Raw genomic sequence first — 10542 nt, 5'->3', positions numbered from 1 at the left:
CCCGCTTCCTTCCCAGCTGGCTGACGCTTCCCCAACCCCGAGGTCGGCGGGCTGGAGTTCCGGCGGCCGCAGGCGAGGCCGGACCCCACAGTTCCCGGGGAGCCGCGGGTAGAGGCGCCGCCCAGGGCGGGCGGAGGGCGGAGGGCGGGCACGCGGCGGGCGGCAGGGGGCGCTGCGCGGCGGGCGGGGGCGCGGGCCGAGGCTGGGCGCCCGCGTCTTTGTGCGGCTCGCCGCCGCCCACTCTCCCCCCGCCGGCGGTGCGCCCCGCTGGAGGGCGGGCAGGGGATAAAGGGCGGCTCAGGCGGGCGCGGGCACGGGAGAGCGCACCCCGCACGCGGCCCCGGACACCCGGCCTGGGCGCAGCGCTCGGAGCCCCGCCCGCGGCCAAACGGGAGCGGAGGCCCCCGGAGCCCCGGCCGCGCGGGACCAGGTGGGTGACGCGCGTCGCTTTGTGTCGGCATCGCGGGAGCGGGGCGCGGCCGAGGGGGACGGAGGGATGTGGCCGCGCGGGGCGGGCCCGGCCGGGGTCCCGGGCGCTGGGGTCGGGGCGGGGACGCGCCGGCTCCCAGCCGAGGGCGCCACCCCGGCCCGGCCCTGCCCCTCGGTGGCCCCAGCGGCGCGGCCACTTGGGAAGCTCGGGTCCCGCGCCGCCCCCGGGCCGGGAGCCGCTCTGCAGCGGTGCGTCCCTGGAGCCCCGGCCGGGCGGGCGGGGGCGTCTCTCGGGCGGGGGGCGGCCGCAGGCCGCGGGCCCCTGGGTCTGGCGAGCGCGAACCGCCTGGGCGCGGGAGGCGGCGGGAAGGTCAGCCGCGGGAGGCGGCCGGGTGCCGCGCGTCCCCCGCTTTCCCCGTCCCCGCACCCGGGTGGCCGCGGCCGCTGCCCTCCTTCGGAGCCCTCCGCTCCTGGGGGTATCGGCACTCCGCCCTCCGGCCGTGGCTCCCCAGTGCCCCGGCACCGTCCTGGGCGCCGAGCTCTGGTCACTTAGGCAAGGCTCTGGTCACGGGGAGGAAGGGGCTACTTATTGTACCTTAATGACCTCCATAGTCAGGTCTAGGATGGTCACTTCGAAAGTTCTCTCTGCCTTTCTTTCCAGTGAATAAAAAAAATTGTCCAACAAATACCCTGTGCTTGTTTTGTGCCAGGCGGAAGTCTGGGTAACGGAATAGGGTTAGAGAAAGCCCCCTGAGAATATCCGGAGCAGGGGCTGCTGCCCTGGGGGAGGGGTGTCTGGCCCCTGCACTGGGAAGACCGCTGACTTGGACACATTGCAGTCAACTGTTCTGGCAAGGAAGCTGTTTCGTGGGAGTGGGGCCTGGGGAGCGGTAAGGACACATTGTAGTGAATGGGGTGGGGTGTGCGGGGTGCCCCCGGGGAGACATGAGCGCGTGGAGGAGCTGTGTTCTGAAGTCAAGGGTAGGGCACAAAGTAAATTCTTGCAGATGCCTGTGGAGCAGGAGTCCCCTGGAGGGAGAGGAGGGTCCGGGCTGCTTTGTGAGGGAGGGCTGTTGAGTCAAAGCTGGAAGGTGGGGCAGGTGCCGTGTGCTGGAAAGGGCATGTGGTGGGAGGGACCTGCTTGGCCGAGCAAGGGGATGGGAGCACAAGGTGTGTGCAGGCCGGAGACCTTACCCGTGGGACTGAGCTTCCCTTCCCCAGTACTGAGATGAGGGACCTGGTCCTTTGTGGTTTTCTAGTGACTTTATAATTTTGGTTTTATTATTTTGTAAAGAGTGCGTAGGAAATCTGAGTGGAGAGGTTAGATGGGGACAAATCATGGTCTTTGAACTGCAGCCGAGTTCGGTCTTGATCCGATGGCAGTGGGAGCCCTTGATGGTTTTGGAGGAGGAGGAGACTGAGTGAGTGAATCCTGCTTTGTGTCATGAAGGAGTTGTTGTGCACTGTGCTGAGTGCTACCTCTAGAATCCGACCCCCATCCCCCACCGCCCACCTACTGGGACATGAGTGTCCCCCTGTACCACTTATCAGAGGTCAGGCATGGCTTGCACACCTCAAGAGAAAATGGGATGCAAATAACCTAATTTTAATGGGATGGGAATTTTCCAGATCCAGCACAATTGGAGTTAGGAAGTTTACATGTTTTAAGGGGCCCTGATTCTAATGCCAGTAGCCCCAGAGAACTAAGGAACGAGGGGTGAACTCAGATGCTGGGGGGTGGGGCTGTACCCACAGGCGGTACATGGATGGAAGAGCGCTTTGAGGTACGTGTGTTTTATAAGCATATTCAGTGCCCCTGGTTTGACAGGGTGTCATTCCTGCATCCAGATCCGCACTAGAGCACGGTGCTTCTCTTGTGGACTTGCTGTGGTTTGGGACTTGGAAGGGACCCCACACACTCTTCCGTTGAAGCTGCTGACGTTTAGCGGGTGAACTTGGGGCTCAGCCAGAAGCTGGGAGCCACGTCGCTTGTTTTTCCCATTGTGGTTCATAATTTGGCCCTGCTGCCTTCTTTTGTTCAAATCTCTCCTCCTCTTGAGAGCCTTTCTCTCTGGTGGTAGAGACAGGAGGAGGCCTGTCCTTGCAGACTGAGAATCCCAGGGCTAGATGATCGCTGCACATTCCTAGCCCAGCTGCTCATTGGGACTCGGAGAGGAGAGAGGTCAGGGACCCCAGCCTGGGGACCGCCACACGGGGCTGTGGCTGGCTGGGCCCGGCATCAACGCAACTGCCTGCTGTTCTGTCTCCTGCTCTGCACTTGGGCCAGGGAGAATGGGGACACGTCAGCTGCTCTAGGGATCGGGTGGTCTGGAGCCACTCAGGGGGATACTGAGGCCTCCGACGCTTAGCAGGGCATCTGACCAAGCAAGGACCACCCCTGCCCCCGGATCTCTGGGCATGGCGTATCAGAGGGAGCCAAGAGGCTCGAGCAGAATGGATTGCTTCTGAGGATGATGGACCCTCTCCGTAGTCACTTGGGAGGCTTCCTACTGTGGCGATCCAAGAACTAAGTTGAAGGTGTCTTTCCTTAGGACTAGGAAAGTCATTTAGGGTAATCAGTCTCACACCAGCTTCCCCAGTCCTTTGTTTCTGCGTTGCTGACACACATGAATAGCTTTTCTTAATTAGCTGAAGACATTAAATTGCACCGACTGTTCACCTACCTGCTGGGGACGAGTCCGGAAGGACAGAGCTTGTACCACCTCCTGCCCCAGCTGTGTGACTGAGGGCAAGGGTCTTGGCGTTCTCACGTGGCCCCAGTTCCTTCCACTGTAAAACTCAGGTGTGGGCCGAGATGATTTCCAAGATCCAGAAATAACAATGTCCGCCTTAAAGGTGATTTCCGGGAGAAGCCGCACTGCGGGATAACTCACCAAACACTACCGATTTTAAGGATTTTTTTGAGAAGAATGGCTTTGCCTACAAAGGATGTGTTGAGAGATAGGCTTTGGAGGGGGTGGTTCTCGGCGACGAGAGTGTCCATCTTCCTTCACTCCTGGAATCTGAAACCTGAATTGGCACGTAGTTCCTCAGTGGCCTGGACCCGGAGAGCAGGGCTTCCTCTGAGGAGTAAGTTGACAGGTGGATGAGATGTTGCAGAGAAAAATCAGCCCCCTGCATGGCGGGAAGTAGTGTGTCAGCCAGCATTTTAGAGTTCACCGGGTGTGTGCCGCAGGAGAGAGCGGACACAGTGGTCAGTCAGGTAGCAGGCCCTGTGGCCCGATGGGGCCCTAGCCGTGGACCCAGTTCTCCAGGACAGGCCCTGCTACTGTCCCCACCGTGCAGAGGACGGAGGTGAAGCAGGCAGTGGTTGGGTTGTCCACGGCCATGCACATGGTAAATATTGAAGCCCGTGCAGGACTCTGAGTCCTCAGAAAAGGATATATTCTGTGACCTTGGGGCCGCCACAGTCTGGGGGTGGAAGCCAGCATGCTTGCAGACTGTTCTAACAGTGGGGTTGGTGTGCTGAGTGCAGCGGGGCGTGGGGAGGGGTGTGCCTGTTGGAGCCGGCGATGCCAGGGACTTGAAGGATGAATCCAGTTAGCCGGGCCACATTGGAGGGTCAAGGTCAGATTCTGGGCCTGGGAATAGCAAGCAATGGCCGGGGTGGGCTGGGAGCTTAGAGCCGGTTGTGCTGCTAGGGTCCTGTTCTCCAGGAGGCTAGCTGCCTCTGAACGCTGTTCAAACCAAGATTCCCAGGTGTAGACAGTTGCTTTTGTGGCTGGTGTCTTTTAGAAGTGTGGGATTTTCCTTGTTTCGTTTTGCAGCCTCTGTGCCTCCATTTCCCTTCCCCCCCCCCTGGAGGAGATTTGCTTCAGAGAAGGTGAGCAGAGCGATGGCAGCAGCCATCGTTTTTACAATCCAGGAACCTGCCCTCTTGTCTTCAGGGCCCCCTGAGCAAGGCCGCTGTGATTGCCCTGGTCGTTCGCGGCCTGTGGCCTGCTGTTGAGAACCTCGGAGCTGGGAGTCAGCCGCAGCAGATGACGGGGCAGCTGCAGGCTCCCGTAGCTTCTGCCCCAACTGGTACAGCTCTGTGGGCGGGAGCCTGCGCCCAGACCCAGTAGAACAGAGGGGAGCTTCGAGACCCACAAAGTTCGTATTGGCCGTGTCTCTAGTAGGGTTATTGGTTAAGCAGGGTTTTGTGTCTGTGTTCGGAATGCCTCCTACTTAGTGATTTTCTTTGGACCTTTTTGGCTGCCAAAGGGTCAGTTTCCAAGCAGTTTTGACTTTGGGGAAGGCTGCATTTTAAGGTTTTCTGGAGGGAGGTGGGCCTGTGCAGGCTGCATCAACCATGGAGAGAATGCCTCCCGGACTCTACTGACCTCCCGCTGGCCTGTGCACAGTGAGGGAGCCCTTCCTCCATGGTCTGTGTGCCTCTGGACATGAGTTAACCAGCTAGTGATGGGGTGGGCTGTGAGCCTCCCTACCTGCCCTCAGTGGCTGGCTTGTCGGCAGGCAGGCTCTCCTCCTCCCATCACTTGCCCTTCCCCGCCGCCCCCTTCCCCGTCAGGCTTGCCTGTGTCCTCTGCAGGAAGGACAACCTGCTGGTCGGAGAGGCTCTCCCTCTCCCCCGGCTTGTGGGTGATGGGAAGTGTCCCCTTCCCAGAAACGTGCAGACCTCTGCGTAAGGCACCTGCTTCTTCCTTGAGGTAAAATGTTCTCTTAAACAGGTGTTCTGAAGCTAGATTCAACACAGGAATTTTTTTACTTTCTTGGGAAGCTTTGTGTCGACCCCACTGGGGTCCCTCATCATCTCTCCATGGACCTCTTGTCACTTGGCTGCTGGGACACCCTCAGCTACCCTATTGCTTGTTGAGTAATGAGTGTGCCCCTTGGTTGAGCCCTTGGGATTCTTCACTGCTTGGCCCCAGCCCGTCTCTCCAGGGCTGTTCTCCCAGCAGCCTCCAGACAGGGGCCCTGGGGCATTCTCCTGCCATCTCCACGTGCCCCCTTCCTAGCGGTCCTTCCAGGTGCAGAACACGTATTGCTTTCTTCTGAAAGATGTAGAATCATTAACGTGGGGATTGTGGGGGGTCCACTTCCCAGATGCTGGCATCTTGCAGATGGGACACTGGAGGTATACAGAGCACAGGACCAAAGTGCAGGCCCCTTCCCTCCAAGCCCTGGCTCACTCTCTCCTGTCTGCAGGCCAAAACGTTCTCTCCTCCAGCTCCTTCCTTGGCAACTTTTCCTTCAGAATCTGAGATTGCACTTAAACTCTGTCATCTGATCTTAAGTGATGTATGTCACTGTCTGATTTCCTCTGCTAAATCATGAGCCCTATAAGGTAAGAAGTTACTCATTTCTGCATTACCTTAGCGCGTATCGTGCACTTTCTAAGCACATTTCTGTTAAGTGATTGAATACAAGATCGAGAAAGCTGGCTTACAAGGGAAACGAAGAAATGGGATTCCAGTTTACGTTCTGTCCTCCAGCGTGATCCGAGCAAATTGAGAGATCTGGGTTTTCTCCTTTGGGGGGTGAGTCCACTGAGCAGCGCACCGCAGGACTGTAAGACGCTGAGCACAGAGCTGGTGGGAGGGTCCGTTTGGGTTGGAGGCTGCAGGCTGGAGCGCAGCCCTGTGGGTCAGGGGTGCAGGGCAGAAGGCCCTGCCAGTCCCGGGCCCCGTGGTTGTGTGGGCAGCAGACCTCGTCAGTTCCAGGGTCAGACAAGAGCTTTGGGCTGCCTGGAGGCGGCCGTGTACCCTGGGGCACTCTGTGATGCTGGGGGAAGATGAGGCCCAAGTGGGCCTTGCTCTTCCGATGTGCACAAGGACCATGGTGTGCGACTCCTAGTGTGTGTAACGGGAACTCTGGAGATGGGCGTGAATAAGTACAGACTTGCAGGGCCTGGATAGCGTTGAAGAGGCAGCTCTGGGCTGGCGTGCCAGGAGGCCCAAGATACGGGGCCAAGTGGGATCTGTGCTTGAGGATACGGAGTCCGGGCTCTTGGTCAGGCCCTGCCAGGCAGGAGAGGGAGGTGAGTTCCATCGGCCTTAGGAGTTTGGATTTTTCCAGCGGGAGACTGAGGTGCTCTGGGTAAAGAGGTGGTTGGGGTTCCTAGAAAGAGTGTTTGTCAGGTAGACGCACTTTGCCCATTGATGCACGTGGTTCTTCCCACTGAGGAACTGAAGCGTGTCAGCTGCAAAGATCTTAGAGCGTGTGTGCGGAATAACTCATAGGATCCAGAGTATTCTCTGTTTCTTGAGTGCCTTACGCTCTCCTTTGGTCTGTGGTTCCAGTTTCCATTGAAAAGCATCACACAGGGTGTGTGTTCCAGAAGGAAGCTTTGCTTCGTGAAGTGTGAAGTCTTGGGGGGCCCCCGGGGGCCCCTGTTTGTGAAACAAACAGTCCCGGAAAGTAATTTTTCCTGACGCCCCCATTGCCGCACAGTACCCCTAGGTAGCACACACAGCGGTGGGCGGGAGTCCTAGGACAATGGAATAGAAAGGGCTTCCAGAAGACTTTCAGAGCTGGCACCTTGGGATGGGAATTTTTTGGCTACAACCGTGTCTCCTTCTCCCTAATCGCTTGGCAGGCACGGCGGTCCCAGTGCCTGGTGTGGATGAGACAGAGCTGGCGCTCTGCTGAGATCACAGTCACTTCTTTCTTCTTTATGTCTCAATGAAGCGTTAGCCACAGGCCCTGGGAACCGAGACAGTGCGGTTATGGGAGGCCACGGCGTGGCGGATAGGGCCGACGGAGCAGAGAAAAGAAGAGAAAAGGTGTCTGTATTCCCTCAGCTTATGGGGCCCTAAGAACCCGCCTCTGTGTCGGGGTGTGGTCTCCTCCTGCCAGGCCTGGGCACTGACGTCTTCCTGACTCCCCTCTGTCCACGTGCGTGGGGGCTGTGTCTACACTAGCGGGCGTCCCCCAAACCTCATCCCCAGTGTGATGTGTGAGGAGGTGGGGCCTTCGGGAGGCGCTTAGGTCATGAGTGGGGAGCACTCATGAATGGGATCAGTGCCCTAACAAACAGACCCCAGAGAGCCCCCCGGCCCCTGCTGCCGTGAGGACACAGTGAGTGCATGGCTGACTGGACCTGTCAGCACCTTGATCTGGGCCTGCCGGCCTCCGCCACTGTGAGAAATCCATGTGTGTTGTTTTCAGGCCACCCGTCTCTGGGACTGGGACTGTGGTGGTTGGAATGCACGAAGGTGGGCAGCCGCGGCTAGTCACCGGTCCGCCGGGGTTGGGCCTACTCCGTCGGCACACGTTCTCGTGATCGCCTACAAAGACCCTGAGGCGGTTGCATTCACAGATGCGGGGGTTAGGAGGCCAGCTTATCTTTTGGGGACGCAGTTCGACCTGTAACACATTAATTGTATGTCTTTTTCCCGTATGTTTGGCTCACGAGCAAGGACTTAGAGAAGCGGGTTCCTGTTTCCTCCGCGGCGAAGGGAGGGGTGGTTGGTGGCACAGGCGCTGTCCTGCTCTGTGCTGCTCACGAGAACCAGGTTCTGCTCTTTGGCTTCTCTGTCCTCGGCATGTCGCCCTCTGTCCTGCTGGGCGCCCCGGGGTCCTGATGGCTCAGCACCGCTGCCGGCTCCCTTTCCGTGTTTAGGTGGCGGGAGAGGTGGGACAGTTGGGCTGCATCTGTCCTTTCTGTCCCAGAAGAGCGGGCTTTTCAGAAAGCACGGCGGCTGCCTCTCTGCGTGTCCCGGTGAACCGGGCTGCCCAGCACTCGGGGAAGCTGGGGAAGCGAGAGGCCGCGGGGGCCAGGAGGACCGTCCTTGAGCGGACTGGACAGCACAGGGCACGAAGCCCGCTGCCCGTGTGGTGCGTGGCCAGACTGTGCTGCCGTCAACTGCCCTTGCTCGTCTCACCCGCTCTTCTTGGAAAGGCAGGAGTCCAACAGGCTGAGGTCCGGACCGGTGCGCACATGGCTTCGTGGTCTGGGTGTCTTACCAACGTGGCACGAGCGCATCGGAGCCTTGCCTGAATGTTGGCCGTGTCGGGCGTGGCGGGAGCAGGAAATCACTGACTGTCACGTTCATCTCTGTGCCCCTTAGCGGCTGGCCCGGAGTAGGTGCTCCATAAGTATTTGTTGAACTGAATAGGCCTCTTTTCCCTTCAGAGACACTTGGGTCCAGAAGCAGTCTCGTCCGATCCTCCATTCCTTCTTTTGTTCTTTTGCCCATTCATCCGGCAAACCTCCTTGGTTCCAAGACGGATGAAGGGATGCGCAGTGAGGGCCAGGACAAGGCTTGAGGGAGGGAAGGGGGCTGGGGAGGCCTTTCCAGAACAAGACAGGGTACAGTATTCTGTAATCAGCAGGCAGTATGACCCTCTTAAACTTTTAGAATTTTGTAAATTCCAGTTTCGCTCCAGAAAAACAGATGGTTGGGACACACCGGAGTTCCTTACCCTCTGGCAATGTCGCTCACCCTCCACTTTCCCTATTTGTGAAATAGCTCAAAACTTAGGGTGCATACTTTTTTTTTTTTTTTAATGCTGAATAAATATTCACTGAGTCCTCATCCAGGTACTGGGCTCTGGAATATGCAAACGTGAGCACGTCTCAGAAGGGAATGTTTTCAGTCTGTTCTTAAATGAACATTCCCATATCAGCTGAGTGGCCAGGGGGACAGTTCTTATCTGTTAATACTTTAATCACTCCCACGACTCCTCCTCCTTTGGCTCAATGCCCTGCTTCCTTGACGGTGACCTTGTTTTCTCTCAGTTCCTGGCCACGTGCAAGCTTGTGGGCACAGGCTTTCTCTGGGGACCAGCCCGGGACCAGCTTGGGCTGTGTCCTTCCAGCCTGGCAGAGAAAGCTGCTCTCTAGAAGATTGGGTTTATCTGGGGAGGGCAGGACCTCTTCCCGGTGCAGCATAGGCAAAGCAGAGTGGACGGGCAGAGGGAGAGAGCGCGGAGGGCTGGGCCGTCCAGCCAGTAGCCGCTGGCTCCCTGGGCTCCGGAGCCCTTGGACTGCGGCCAGTCCCAGGGAGCTGTACTGTGCGTGTGGAAAGCACACCAGGTTTCCAGGATCTAGTGTGAAACACAGACTATCTCAGTAATAACTTTTGTATTGCTTGCATGTTGACGTGATTTTATTTATTTAAATAAAATGTTACTAACATTAATTTCCCTTGCTTATTTTTACTTTTTAAAGAAATGTGGCAGGAGCTCCTGGGTGGCACCGTCGGTTAAGCTTCCAACTCTTGATTTTGGCTCAGGTCACAATCTCAGGGTCGTGAGATCCAGCCCTGTGTCGGGCTCCCTGCTTAATGGGGGGAATGGGGAGTCTGCTTGAGATTTTCTCTCTCCCTCTGCTCCTCCCCTTGCTCTCTCTCTCTCAAATAAGTAAATCTTTAAAAAAAAATTTTTTTAGGGGCGCCTGGGTGGCACAGAGGTTAAGCGTCTGCCTTCGGCTCAGGGCGTGATCCCGGCGTTCCGGGATAGAGCCCCACATCAGGCTCCTCCGCTGTGAGCCTGCTTCTTCCTCTCCCACTCCCCCTGCTTGTGTTCCCTCTCTCGCTGGCTGTCTCTCTCTGTCAAATAAATAAATAAAATCTTAAAAAAAAATTTTTTTTTAAATGTGCCAGAAAATGTAAAAATCACAGATGCGGCTCACATTATATCTCCTTGCTGTATCTGTTTCTTTGCCATAATGCTGGTCTGGAGGGCCTGGGCCCAGCATGTTTTTTTGGGGGTTCACAGGGCTTTCGAGCAGCTGCGCCCCTGTGTAGAGGGCCCAAGCGGGTGTGCGTGTGCTGGGACTGGGGTCACCCACTGGTGGGCCGCCCAGTGGGCCGTGTTCTCGTTGTCACTCTGCACCGACAGCGTCTGGAATTTAGCCCTGGATGCTTGAGATTCCTGCTGACATGCCCCATGTGTGCACCCTCTTCTCTGCAGCCTGTATTGTTTGGGGTATTTGGGGTCAACTCTTCAAGGGACTGAGCTCAATTCAGTATCAGTTCAGATGCAAATATCCTTGGACTGTGTTTTTTCCAGTGTATAAAATGAGGAGGTTGGGTTGGACAAACCCAACACTTTGCTTTTTGAATTTTGCCTCGACTCTCACCTTGGCATCAGGCTAATTGCTACAGGTCCTCCTAATTTTGCCCCTCTAGGGTCCCCGTGTCTCTC

General features: G+C 57.4%; 1 protein-coding gene across 1 annotated transcript in view; it reads left to right on the top strand.

Annotated features, from left to right (window-relative positions):
• Positions 1-306: 306 nt before the first annotated feature.
• Positions 307-10542, top strand: part of RNF144A (ring finger protein 144A) — a 115829-nt gene continuing 105593 nt past the window's right edge. The window contains exon 1 of the mRNA XM_040622850.1: positions 307-430. The gene's annotated coding sequence lies outside the window, so the exon portion shown is untranslated. The remainder of the gene's footprint in view (positions 431-10542) is intronic.

The sequence above is a fragment of the Ursus maritimus genome, unplaced genomic scaffold (genome assembly GCF_017311325.1).
Source record: "Ursus maritimus isolate PB19 unplaced genomic scaffold, ASM1731132v1 scaffold_6, whole genome shotgun sequence".
In the NCBI taxonomy this organism is placed as follows: domain Eukaryota; kingdom Metazoa; phylum Chordata; class Mammalia; order Carnivora; family Ursidae; genus Ursus; species Ursus maritimus.
Note: the sequence above shows the minus strand (reverse complement) of the source record. Positions and strands in the feature narration are given on the sequence as shown.